The sequence below is a fragment of the Bubalus bubalis genome, chromosome 16 (genome assembly GCF_019923935.1).
Source record: "Bubalus bubalis isolate 160015118507 breed Murrah chromosome 16, NDDB_SH_1, whole genome shotgun sequence".
NCBI classification, from domain to species: Eukaryota; Metazoa; Chordata; class Mammalia; order Artiodactyla; family Bovidae; genus Bubalus; species Bubalus bubalis.
The window spans coordinates 10,083,556-10,096,003 of NC_059172.1; the positions used below are offsets into that span (position 1 = coordinate 10,083,556).

General features: G+C 52.2%; 1 protein-coding gene across 5 annotated transcripts in view; it reads right to left on the bottom strand.

The window, feature by feature from the left end:
- The window catches only part of TSPAN18 (tetraspanin 18), a 211,407-nt gene extending 209,237 nt beyond the window's left edge, over positions 1–2,170 (bottom strand). For all 5 annotated transcript variants that reach the window (XM_025266177.3, XM_025266176.3, XM_025266181.3 and 2 more), the window contains exon 1: positions 1,879–2,170. The gene's annotated coding sequence lies outside the window, so the exon portion shown is untranslated. The remainder of the gene's footprint in view (positions 1–1,878) is intronic.
- Between the last annotated feature and the right edge of the window lie 10,278 nt (positions 2,171–12,448).

Sequence of the window (12,448 nt, forward strand, 5' to 3'; positions counted from 1 at the left end):
TTCATGGCAACTTTGTCCTACAGCAATTTGAGAGCATCCAATAAAAAACACATTTGCTACACCGAAAGCAAGAACCTCAGCTCTCTTTCAAGGACCACCCCGTTTCCATCACCTTTGCAGGGGACTCTGGGGACATGAGAGGAAGGAGGCGGGGGGCTGCCCAATGAGCCACTGTTTGGAGCCGAGTGAAAGATGAAAACTTCCACCGGCCGCTACGAGGCCACTGCACATTCTTAGATTTGCTCCGTTGTACTCACTCGGGGTGCCGGGAGGAGGGAGAGAATTAGAGAAAGATGAGACCACAGTCCCTTTAGTGTCCCTTCAATGTCAAACAGCCCCACACATGACAAAGATGATGCTCTTCATATAAGCCTGCAGTTTTCTCCCTTCCAAGGCCTTAGCACAGACTCACAGATTCAGCACACAGGGGCCCTAAAGTCCCACAGTGCGACACACAGCAGGTTTCCACCAGTAATTGTGAAATGAGCGGATGAATGTGGCCTGTGGCCTCCAGACCCCAAGAGGAGGGGCTCTTGTTTGAGAAATTTACCACTGGACTGCTCAAGTCTTTTAGGCGCCCCCATCAACCCCACCCTGTGCCCAGAGAAAGGATCCACCCCAAGACTCTCAACCCACCCACACCAGAAAAGGCTCTGGCCAGATCCCTGGGACAAAGGTACAACTTTCACAAAAAGGGTGCATTCAGCCAGTTAGGTTTCAGGCTTCATAGAAAGCTCAGAAAGTTAATTCTCCCATCCAGTCATTTCACACTGATTTGCTGTTAAAGTCAAGTTCCCCTCCTTTTTGTTTTTCTGGGGGTAAATTTTTTTTTATTCACCCAGACATCCTGCCAGGTCGCCCAAGAAAAACCAGCTTCTGAAAGCCAAGCTTTCCAATGCACAGTTATAACTGGTGGTACCCTAGCTTCACACTCCGACCCTCTCCCCCTTTCCGCCTGGGGTGCGGTGCTTCCTCGGGGCGGGGGGTCCCTCGTGCGTTGGGGGGTGGTCTGTGGTTGCGTGCGGTCTGTAGCTCCAGGATTTCCGTGCGTTTGTCTCGCTGGAACCAGAACTCGCCTTTCTAAGGGTGAAAGGGCCAGAGAAGGGCGCCCCCTGGCGGGAGCCAACTCCCCTCAATCCGGCCGGGACGCCAAGCCGGCGCGAACCCACCCGTGCCCGCCAACCCTCCAAGCGTTCTCCCGCTGCGCCCCTAAATCTGGATGTGCTCAAGTTTCGGATCCACCGAGCACCTACCGGAGTCTCGGCTTCCCCGAACCGCACACACCACGTTCGGAATAAAGGGGGAACCACCCCCTCCCCGAAGGAAAGCGTGGCGCCCCCGCCCCGGCCCGCTCCCAGGGACCCCGAAGGCGGCCGGCCTTCAGTGGCCCCGCTGGGCCGGGCAATCCCCACAGCCCTGATCCTAGCTCCTAATCCCTAGTCCCTACCTGCGCCCCCTCCAAATCCCCTTACAGAGCGGCGTGGCGCGCACCCCCTCCCCTCCGGACTCAGCCCTCGCCGAGCCCCCAGACCTCGTAACCAACACCTGCCCCCGCCCCGCGCCGTTCTGCAGGCGCCCCCCCCTCACCCGGCCCGGAGCGCCGGGCAGCGGTGCACCTGTCCCCGGGGGACGCCGCCGGCCCTCGGCGGGTTCGGAGCGCGGATGCGGGCGAGCACGTCTTCCCCGCCCCTTCCCCAGCCTATAGCCGAAGTAGAACTCGGTTCCCGGGCTTCCCCAGGACCAACCTGGGAGGTACCCCCCCCATTCCACCCCCACCCCCACCACGCCAGGGTGGGGGGGAGCGCGTGTGGGTCCCCAAGTCCCCAGGGGGGCGCGGCGGCGGGGAGCGCCAAGGGCACAGAGGTGCGGGGCCCCTACCTTCCAGTCGCAGCGGCCGGACCCCGCGCCAACTCGCGTCGGCGGCCGCGGGGGAAACTTTCCCCTGGGCGGAGAGGCGCGCTCGCAACTTGCTGGGCGCCCGCTGCCTTCCCGGCGGTGGCGGCGGCGGCGGCGCGTCCAGGGACCGACTGGCGCGAGGCGGCCGCGGCGCTCGCTCCGGGCTCGGGGCTCGGGGCTGGGGCTCGGGCGGCCTCGCGCGGCTCCGCGGTGGATCGCTCGGCGCTGCGTCCGCCCCGCAGCCTGGAGCCCTGGAGTCGCCGGCGGCAGCTGCAGCCGCCCGCCCGCCCGCCGGCCCCACCTCCCCGCAGCCGCTCCGTCCCTCCCTCGCTCTCGCCTGCACTCCCTCCCCTCCCCGAACCTCCTCCCCTTCAGTCTCCAGCCGCCGCCGCCGCCGCCGCCGCCGCCGCCACCACCGCCGCCGTGAAGGCACGTCTCCTCCGGCGGGCCGGCCCCCCTCGCTCCCTCCCGGCCTCGGTCCCTGCCTTCTGGACGGCATCCCGGCCTCGCCCCGGGGGCCCCTGGGGCCTCCCTCTGCTCTTCTCCCCTTCCTTCCCTCTTGCCCACCTCCCCGCCCTTGGTTCGTCTGAATTCAGGAGATCCGCTGGGGGTGTGGAGAGAGGGGTACCCTAGACAGGGGATGTGTTCCAGGGAAACTTCCACGCTGCCCCCTCAAAGTCCCTGACCGGACCTCAGGGCAGGGGGTGGGATGATCCTCCGTGGGGACCTCGCTCCTCGGCTTCCCGCTGCCCTGGAAGGACCTGTTGAAAGACAGGGGGATTCACTCTCCCTGGGCTGCTTTGGACTACTGTCTTTAACAGAGACACCTGGAGGGGGTGCAGCAGGAAGGGGTGGGGGGTGTCCAGGGGGGCTGGAGGGTGCGGCCCCCAGACAAGAGGCAAATGACTTGATTTCAAGAGCCCAGACCTGTGTCTCCATCTCAGGGCTTATCTGTTCATCTTTGTACAACTGCCTCAGCCACAGCCCCCGCTCCAGCCACTGACACATGACTTCACCGAGACATTTAACCTCTGAACCTTTTCTGTGAAGGAGCTAACGCCCCGCCTGCCCCAGACAAAATGGGCAAGCAAGCCGACCGAAGCAGACAGCCCAAGTGAAAGTGCCCCCTAACCCCCTAGAGGAGAGGGGGCCTGGGTTGCTCAACTCTTTTCCCCTGGGCAACAATTTTTAGAGTCCCAGTTCTGAAGCATCCACACCCAGTGCCTGGCTGCCTGAACATTCAAACAGGCTCAAGCTCTGCGGGAGGCCCTTTGGTCAACTGATTCGCACTAAGGAGTGAGTGACTGATAGGAGTTGAACCTACTTCAGTCTTGGACAGGAATGTCCAAGATGATGTCAGGCCACCGGGCAGTGTTTGCAAGGGGCAGGAAGTCGCTGCCTTTCCTTGCCCACATTCCAGGAAAAGGATACATCCTTCTAAGGACTTCGAAGATGTCTGGTCCTTACAACTGTTTCACTGAGTAAATCGTGGCAAGGGTAATACCTTAGAGGAATGACTGGGAGAAAAAAAAACAAACCTGGATCCAAAGTTTTTAAATGGACTCAGAGTGAGCAACGTCTAACCCAAGGGAAGAAAAATCTTTAGCGCAGTTTCTGTAAAACAAGGACAAAGAACACTTGAAAGGGCTTCAGGCTCCACATTCACCCCTTCAGCTGCCAAAACAGGGTTGGGGGAGAGGCTGACCCTTTGCACTGAGAAACCCCATAGGCTCTGTGTTTCTGGAATGCTCTTGGAAGAGGCCGGCTGTGTGGGCCTCCTTGGATGCGAGGCGCCACATAAATTTAAAGAGGAAGAAAGCGTGAACCTACCATGAGGGTGCTGGGGGCCTGGGAGGTGGGGGCCAGAGGCACCAGGAGGGAGGGATGGAGTTTCTGAGGGTCGGGGGTATTGGCAGAAGCAAGCAGGGCTAAGCAGGAGAAGGGAGCTGTGAGAGGAGGACCGAGCAGGCCATTTGGACATTCGGACACCCAGCTGGGAGGAGAGCTCTGATTCCAAGTCAGAGTTTCCCAGACCTCAGCCCTTCTGCCTCCATGGATAATCTGGCCATATCTGCACACTAGACAGAACCATTTGCTTAATAGCTTTCTTTAAATCAACTCTTGGGTTTTTTGTTTGTTTGTTTTATCGCTCTCTCCCTTTTTTAAAAAACTTAAATGTGCTTGTTTTTACAATGAAATGTTATATCATTACCATAAATGGAAAACGGGCATCACGCTACTATAAATAGGAGGTAACCATAAAAATTAATACAATGAAAATAAAATAGTGTTATTAAATTCTAGCAATGTATATTTAACCACAGTAAAAAAAAAAGAAAAAAAATTCCAAGAAGATACTGATGCCTAGGGAAGGTGTGGAGCCAGAGGCCCCTCTGTCTCTGAAAAAGAAAGCTTAACAAGGAAAAAAAAAAGTGTTAAGGCCACAGCAGCAATAAACCAAGACTCCAGATCAAAAAGACTGAGAGTTGGAAAGGGACGTCCACCCCTCCTCCCCGGGAGGTCCATTGGGGTATTAATGGCCCCTGTAAAGTTTCCTTGAGAATCTCTGATGCCCCATAATCAGGAAACCCAATTCTAAATGTATTAGGCAAAAAGTACTTTTTGGCAAAAGTCAGGAACCACAAGAGTTTAGTCCTGGACAAGAGAAAGTGATCTGGGTTCCAGAGAGCCGGGCTCGCTCCTTCTCACAGGATGGCCTTGGGAAGTCCTGCCTTGTCTGGCCTCAGGGTCGCCACCTGCACCCCAAGGGGCCAGGGCAAATGGCTTCTAGGATCCCTTTTGAGATCATTCTTTGATGAAAGCAAGGGAGGAGCTAAGATTGTGGCTCATTGGAAGATAGAGGGAGATGGCTTCGCCGAGGAGAGGGGGTGGATTGGGGTGAGGCCAGTAAGGGAGAAAATGTTGTGTGTGGAGTTGGGGGTTGTGAAGAAGGGTTAGCAGTCCCCAGGAAGGAGTGAAGGTGGTGTTAAGGCCACTGCAGACCAACTGGAGCCTGTTGTTGTTCAGTTACTAAGTCGTGTTTGACTCTTTGTCACCCCATGGATTGCAGCACGCCGGGCTTCCCTGCCCTTCAGTGTCTCCCAGAGTTTCCTCAAATTCACGTCCGCTGAGTCGGTGATAACTATCTAACCATCTCATCCTCTGCTGTCACCTTCTCCTCCTGGCCTCAATCTTTCCCAGCATCAGGGTCTTTTCTAATGGGCCGGCTGCTTACATCAAGTGGCCAAAGTATTGGAGCTTCAGCTTCAGCATCAGTCCTTCCAAAGAATATTCAGGGTTGATTTCCTTTAGGATTGATGGGTTTGATCTCCTTGCAGTCTAAGGTACTCTCAAGAGTCTTCTCCAGCATCACAGTTCAAAAGCATCAATTCTTCGGTCCCTTCTCACATCTGTGCTTGTTATAAACCCAGAAGTGGCCTGGCCCCGAAGGTTCTAGATTCCTCGTTTGCCCACCCTGGCAGCAATCTTGTGGAGAATTCCCTGTAATCCAACCACTCATTTTATAGATGGGAAAAGTGAGGAGGAACCACAGACCAGCTGCCACTCGTGGTCAGAGAACTGGGTATTGAACGAAGCCTCCTGACTTCGAGGTCAGGGCCCTTTCTACTTGCCTGGTGTTTGAGGGTCTAGTACAAATGGTTCTTCTGAAAATACTCACCTCTCCACCAAAGGGTTCTTAGATGTTCTTTTTCTCTGTCATTGTAAAGAAATGTCATTGTAAACAATGTTGAATTGGCATGAAAGGCCCAAAGTCACTGAATGTGGCCAGCTGCGCAACCTGGGTACCGTGCTCCAGTCACCGGGCACGGGCCACCTGGAGTGAGCAGCCACACACTGACATCCTGGGGGCACTCAGGCAGAGCCAGGAGCCCAGAACATGAGTCCATGGAGCGGAGTTCCAGTCCTGCCCATCCTGACAGTTCCCTTCCCTCTCTAGGCCTCAGTGTTCCCATCTGTAACATGAGCTGTTTAGGGGGACTCAGTGGGCTTCAGTTCAGGCTGGCAGTTCCTGCTCCTAAAGACCACGGAAGAGGGAAGGACATCTCCCTCCAGGCTTTAGCCAGAAGCAAGGTCCCTTTTCCTCTGTTTTGCACGCTGGTGTCTCACATTAAGATTTCAAGGAGAAAGTGTCCTTCACTTGAAAAGAATTCGAAATCACTAGAAGAGATGACCTTTTGCTCCTGACACTTATAAATTTATGGCTGATTAGACTGTGAGCCTCTCAAGTACTGGGGCCCTGCCTTGTTCATCTGCGGGCCTTCGGCCCCTGGCAGCATCAGTGCTCAGGGGACGTGGATGCCACTTTCCACCTGTGCCACCTTGAACTGGCCACTTCAGGACTCTCTGAGCCTCAGTGGACTGATGTATTTCTGGATGGGAATTGTAAAGACAATTCACAGTTGTAAATTGGGGTGGCTGTGGGAGTCTCCTGGAAAACCCCTGGCATATAATGAATGCTCAGTCAAGGTGTACCTCACATGTGAATGGCTGGCTGAGCCAACGCTAGTCAGGTTAGATCCTTTTCCCAGAAGACATCTTGACCTTCCAACCCAGCCTTTCCAAGGCAGTATGCATTATAAATATTTAATCATTGCCTTCTTGATTTTTTTTCCTGAATTGTCTCTTTTTATATGTAATTTGCAATCATTTCCCCCAAAATGACAGTTCATTAAATGTACAACTGAGTCTGATTGAATTTGTTTATCTTTGCAATGATCTTCATAGAAATAAATTTGCAAATCCTTGGAACACTCTTTAGAGCTTTGATGAATATGATTTTGACCCTCCGGAGCCTGGACCAGTTACAGGATCGCCCCACCCCCATCCCTTCTCTCTTTTTCTGCCTCCAACTAGCTTACCCACAAGACATTGGCCAGTCTTTCTGAGAGTTTTCAGCACCAGGCCCAAGGGCCTGCCTGCCAAGGTCTTCCTCCACCCCCAGGAATGCTGCTGGCTGGGAGCTGGGAGAAAGGGATGGCCTGTGCCCCCTCCCCCACCCTCTGCAGGAAAAGAGGTGGATCCTTAGTAGTTGGGCTTCCCTGGTGGCTCAGATGGTAAAGAATCTGCCTGCAATGCAGGAGACCGGGGTTCAGTCCCTGGGTCAGGAGGATCCCCTGGAGAAGGGAATGGCTACCCACTGAATTGCCTGGGCAACTTCAAGGACAGAGGAGGCCGGTAGGTTACAGTCCATGGAGTCGCAAAGAGTCTGGACACAACTTAGAGACTAACACTGGATAATCGCGCTGGGAAGGGCCCAGGGTTGAGTTTCCTTTGGGTATTTTGTAGCCCAATTTTCCACAAAGCAGCCCTTGACTAGATCCTGCCAGATAAGGAACCTTCTGAACCTTCATCATTACCTGCATTTTCTTTATCAACTGATAGTAAGTGATACAATACTATTGGGTCGGCCTAAGAGTTGGCTCAGGTTGTTCCAGAAGATCTTAGGGTAAAAAGCCTGAAATAACTTTTTGGCCAGCCCAGTAGTAGCTACCATTCATGAGTGCTTACTTGGGTAGAAGCTCGGGATTTAAGATTGGATAAACCCAGGTTCGAAATCTGGCTCTCTTGTGTGCCAGCTGTGTGGCTTTGAGCAAGTTACTTTCCCTCTCCTTAGAGTAGACTAAAGAGAGATGGGAAAACTGCTTTAGACTCCTCATCTTGAACAGGAGGAATGTACACTGGATGACAGGCACTGTGATAAGGCTGTTAAAGCACCAGCTTGCTGAAGCCTCCAAACAATTCCATTAGATGGGGACGGCTAGAGAGAAAAGCTCAAAGACTTCCCACAAGTTGCCCAGCAAAAAAATGCACAAGAATTCAAACCTTTCTCTTTTCACCACCTTTGGGGGCATATACTCAGAAGACAGGGAGAGTGGTGGGCAGGAAAGAGGTCAGAAAGAGGGTCATCCTGGCACTGAACATTCTGGCTGTGTGACCTTGGTCAAGTGGCCTAACTTCTCTGAGCCTCCCTGTGCTTTTGTAAAGGAAGATGATGGGCTCCACACCACGGGGCAGTTGTAAACGCTGAAGAAGATGACATCTGCAAAGCAGCTTTGAAAACCAGAAAGCACATAACAATTCCAAGTTTTGGTTTTTTAAATCATCTTTATCATCCGTGTTTAGGACTCAGAGTCCTCCTGGTACAATTGAGTCAATCCAATAAATACTCCTGAAGATGCAACTATGAACAAGGAAGTGACTCCACACCTGGACATCCAAACCTGAGTAAGAACAGAGAATGTATATGGTCCCTACCTCTCTGTGGATGATTGAACCATCGATGCAATCAGAAAAGTTTCAAAGTTAAGACTCACCCTGTAAAACAGACTTCTCACTTCACAGATGAAAACACTGACTTAAAGCCCAGGGTGGGTAGCAACCATTCATCCATCTGCCAGCAAGTTGACTTCAGAGTTTAGGCGAATTTGAGTCCTGCTTCCAAATCGGTGTTCTTTTGACCAAACCACCTGCCTCATTTTCTGCTCTCAGCGCCTAAGTTGCTAGTGGCTACCGTCTGCCCATTCTGACCTAATAGCAGACCCCCACACCTCTACCCGCTAAACTAAGAGCCTGTGTCCACCCTTTCTGCCCTCTGATGAAAACAACTTCCGAAGAAGGACGTGGCCATGCACATTCTTGGTCAATCGGGGGCCTTAGGCAATATCCAGGAATTGACTGCAGAAAGCCCTTGGAGATGGGTCTTTGGCCAAGGGCAGTTCTGTCCACGGGCCCTGGACCCCTCATCTGGGACACTCACGCCAACAGGAAAGTCATGGGGATTAAGGTCAATTTCCTTGCAGTGTCAGCATGTTGCAACTCCTGGACTCCGGGGCAGATTAGAAGGGGGCTGTGACTTAACCTCTCTGAGGCTCAGTTTCCTCCTCCGCAAGATTCATTGAAATAGCACATGGAAAGTGCTTCTAGAAGGCACAGGGTAAGTATTCAAGACTGTTATACTTATTTTCCTTGCAGACCGAGTCTCACTGATACACTAAGTGTAGTGAGCCTACTGTGTGCTTAGAAGGAGGCTAAGCTGCAAAGGCCACAGGCAAGAACTTTATTGAGCTCTTACTGAAGCCCAGGAATCTCGCTTAACACTGTAACTCTGTTCCTCCCAAAAATCCTATAAGGAAGAGTCTATTAGTGTCCCCCTTTCAAAGAGGGGAAAACTAAGGTTTAGAGGGATTAAGTTGCCTGTCCTTGATGCCCTAGCTGGTGAGTTGGAATTTGAACCCAGGCAGTCAGCTGGATTCCAGAGTCCAGTTTCTATATCCTGCCTCACTCCTTCACACACATTGTCTCTCCGTTCTTCCCGATAACCCTGTGGTTATTAGAACCATCCCCATTTTACAGATGAGCAAAGTGAGAGTCAGGCAGGTAGAGTAACTCACTGAGCAGAGCAGCAGCAGAACTAGAAAGAATCCTTGATGTTCTGACTTCAGCAGCCTTGACTTCTGTGACACAGGCCAGGTGACTGGCCTACAAGCTCCCTCTAGCCAGGAAGGGCTGCCTGTGTGAAGCTAAGTGACCCTTCAGGGGTCATGCAGGGCTCTCAGGCCCCTGAGTGGTATACTGGGTGTGATGACAAGAAGGTGAGGCCACCTTATGGTCCTTGATTTTGATGTTCATTCCATGTTCTCAGGTGCCAGATAGCTACAGAGAGTAGGGCTGAGAAACCTGGCTCCCTGCCGGGCCAACTCCAAGGACAGAGCTGCACTTGGCTGTCATGGTGACAGGACTTGTGAGCTCCCAGGACCTCAGAGATGGAAGGAACTGGGATGGTTGGCTAGCCTTCTGCTTGAGTGTGTGTGTGTGTGTGTATAGGGGGGACACATCTATGCTTACGATGTATATATATGTTACATGTAATGATATACATCTGTGTATGTGTGTGTGATGGTACGTGTTTGTGCTTATGTAAGTGTGTGTGTTGGTGCACGTCCACACTGCTTAATGGCATCTTTTTTCTTTCTCAGAGAGAGGCTGATTCATTTACTCAAATTAATGTTCACATGGTGACTGACTCATTTAATGGGAACAGCTAGTCCATGTGCCAATAAGTGAACTGACCTTCGAGACCCCTCCACCAACAAAATATGGAGTGGCTCTCATTCCTGAGTTAACAAGCATCAGGCAACAGTCAGCTTTTCTCTGACTTTGTCTTGTTTTGCACAGCGATGTCTACTGACCTCCGTCTAGCGTTCTGACAAAAGAGGAAGTTTGAGAGGCTTGCAAAGGAAGATAGGGAATAAAAAGTCCCGGAGGAGAGGTAAAGGGGAGTATTTCCTGGTTTATCAAAAGTGATTTTAGCCAGCTGACTTGCTGTGCAGCTGTGGAACCTCACAGAACACAGCAGGTCCATGGAAGCCAAGTTCGTCTGCTGACTTGCAGCAGAACGAGGGTCAACCCCATTGGTCCAGCTTCTCTCCTTCTGTTTTTTCCTTTTACCCAGGTTTTTCTCTTTCTCTTCTACTGCCTGCCAGATCCCTTACTTTTTATTCCAAATATGTAAACCTCTAATAAACTTAGAGACAGGCTTATGTCTGATTTATCCCCAGTTACAGAGGACCCCGAGCCAATTATAAGGTGGATAAAAGGCCTCATGTGCAGTTTGTAGAAATGCTTCCCCAGCATAAACAGCTTCACTCCACAAAGTGCCCCAGAATGTCTGCATCCTGGCTCCCTCTTTTTGAGGCCAGCCTTTGCGACCACTCAGACTGGGTCCACTCAGACCATTACCCCAGAGCAGATCACAGGGGCTCACGACCAAGGATTCGTGAACCATTCACTTCCACTGTCTAATTCGCAGCATCTAGCACCTGGTAAGGACTCGATAAATAGCTAGTGAATGAAGGAGTGAATCAAATAAATCAATAAGTGTTAGCTTTAGCAAAGCAGAATTAGAAGATAAATTCCACTAAAGGGAAAATAACAAATAGCATATTCATCCTGGGGGAGAAAAAAAAATCTTGTTCTGATAACCTCTGCCTTTGAGCCCTGTGTATTTAGAGACAGTGTGCTGCGTTCTGAGGAAAGATCCTTCAATTCAGAGGTTTCCTTTATCCGGTCTATATTTTCGAGTCCTGCCCATGGGCCAGCAGCTGGATAAACACTGGGCGTTTAAAGGTGAGCCTGACAGATGCAGCCCCTGCTTTTGAGATGCTCCCAGACCATAGGAAAAGCTGTCCACCTTGGGACTCACTAGACATGAGACTGCCCAGTGAAGGCAGAAGTGGCCCAGCCCCTCCTCATGGTCCACGGCAGGGAAAGACCCCAGGGCCACTTATGGGAATAGAGGGTGACCCTCCCACACTTCCTATGAGGCCAAGCTGAGCATTCCTGCTTTATTAATAGAGATAAAACTCACTGTACAATTCATACTTCACTTTCTAGAGCCCAGAACCACTACCCTCTAAAACAAACTGACAACTCAAGGGAATAATTAAGCCCAAAGAGGGGCTCCATGGAGCCCTGAATATGCTCAAAACTTGGAGGCAATGGGAATGGGGTGGAGGGGTCTGACCACCCTGGTCATCAGTAGATGAACATTCTAGCTGGAATTAGTGATAGGCTTGTGAGCTGGAGAAGGCCTTGCCCTCTCTGACTTGTACAGGTTGGATAAAATGAGCTGTGAATTCCCTTCCAGCTCAGACCTTGGTTTCTGTATAAATACCTCTAGTTCCCTGCCCTGTCCACACCTTTTGCCTGTCTCCCCCTGACTCAGGATCCTGCTTTTGCCTGGATTGTCCTGTGTCTCTCTCCGTCATGTACTCTCACTCTTAAAAGCAAGTTCCCCAGGGAACCACTGGCCACAACAGCCAGCCTCAAAGACTCAGCCAACCTCAGTTCTGGGAGGGAGCTCCAGCCTTCACTGTTGGGCTCCGAAGTCAAAGGCCAAAGATGCCCATGCCAGTGGTCCAGGGACACAGGGACTATCTGGGCTCGGGGCTCTGCACACGTGGCCATCCTGTGGCTTGCCAGAGACCGTGATCCAGGCCTTTCTGTCATCCACAGGGGCGTTCACTTCTGCTAGGGGTTTTCCCACAGATCATCCCCCCCCAGTGCAGACCTCTGAGAACCAAGGTGGAGGACAGATCAAAGGGCAGCCTGGCATGTCCACGCTGCCTCTCAGAATAAGAGCTGAAGTTCTGACAATGAAATAGCAGGCTTACCTGTTCTCCCCGCTACAGCCTTATATCCTCTCCTTCCATCTCCTACCTCACTTATCCTGCCCCAGTCATACTGGCTCCAACAGCGGCATGCCAGACATATTCCCACCCCAGGGCCTTTGCATGGGCTGTTCCCTCTACCCAGGAAAGGGACGCCGCTAAGCACTAATGCGTCTGCCCCTCCTGTCTTCATCATTTGCTCTGGTGCGTCCAGCAGAAGGAGGCAGCCCTCTGGGAGCCTCTTCTCCCCACTGGGCTTAAGTCCCCCAAGCACAGTAAGTGCAAGGCCAGAAAAGATAAGACGGGCGAGCTTGCTTGGCCTAAATGGGGGTGGGGGTGGGGGGAGAGAAGAGTCCTTTTGT